This window comes from Pteropus alecto, unplaced genomic scaffold (genome assembly GCF_000325575.1).
Source record: "Pteropus alecto unplaced genomic scaffold, ASM32557v1 scaffold131, whole genome shotgun sequence".
NCBI lineage: Eukaryota > Metazoa > Chordata > Mammalia > Chiroptera > Pteropodidae > Pteropus > Pteropus alecto.
In genome coordinates, this window is record NW_006434709.1 from 22,310,636 (window position 1) to 22,311,943 (window position 1,308).

Here is a 1,308-nt window from a genome sequence, read left to right on the forward strand (position 1 = left end):
CTGACTGGCTCAGTCAGAGCAAGGATGGAGCAGGTCCCAGGAGGCCTGGAATGAGGCTACTCACCTTGCTGGGATGTTCTTCACTTTGCATCTCTCAGAGCCTGGTGGCATCCTTTCTTCTGCAGGCAGGTTTTGACTATTCTGTCAGGGAAAATGACCACAGTCAGTTCGAGGTTACACTCTCACGGTTTCATGACCAATAAGAAAATTGCATCATCTGCTACTAAATTTAGTTAAGAAAAAATCCTGAGGAAAGACTCTGATTGGCTCTACTTGAGTCATGTGCCCAGTTCTGGACCAATCACTGTGGCTGGGGGATGCATTACTGTGATTTTTCCCAGTCTGAGTCACTTGCCCAATTCTGTGGCTAGGGGGAATGAAGTACAGGGCAGACAAATATAAGAACCTCCATGCTGGGCACTTAAGGTTTCATGTGGCAGAACTACTAGTTGACCTTAAAAACAATTTTCCCTTTTCTCTAATAAAAGTAAAAGCATTTACTGGACACATGGCTACTTGGAATAAAAACTATATTTCCCAGACTCCCTTGCAGCTAAATATAGCCTTTGGGCTGTGAACAAAAGCAAGGTATACATATTACTTAGACGGTTTTCTTAAAAAAAGAGAAACAGCCCCTCTTGAATCTGGAAGCCTATGTCATAGTGAACCAAACATCTTGGGTCCTATGGGTGGGACTGAGACTGTAGGGGTGGTGCAGTAGCAAGTCAGTTAGAAATCTGAGTCCCTGATGTCATTTTGGCCTCAAACTGTTTATGCCTGGACTGTTACAGAAGGGGAAATAAACATCTCCCTTTTTCGAGCCACTCTTATTTTGGATTTCTGTGACATTGGCCAAGTCTATATTCAAAGTAATACATCTTGGAACCTTTTCTTGGTACCCACTGCCGTGGGCTGAAAACTCTCTCTCTTATATCCAAGACCAGATTTATTCCCCTGCCATGTATACCTCCATCCAAACCCAGAAGAATCCTGACCAGACCACCCTTTGCTGAGAATGTGAGTAGACACATGACAGGGCCGGATCTGCTCTCCTTAAGCTGAAGAGTCATTTTGATTTCTCCCTGCATACTGATTCCATTTCACTGGGAAGGTTCTAAAGTGTTTTGGACTTTGGGTTAGACCAGATTCTGTGTTGGCTCAGGGGATCCTAAAGAGAGGAGGCCACGGCTCCCTCATCAAACTGGGGACTTCTGAGTGCTGGAGCCAAGAAGAAATATAAAGCTGTGCACCTCCCATTAGGATAAGGGCGAGTGCAGCAGACAGCCCATCTCCCTTTGAGGCAGGGAG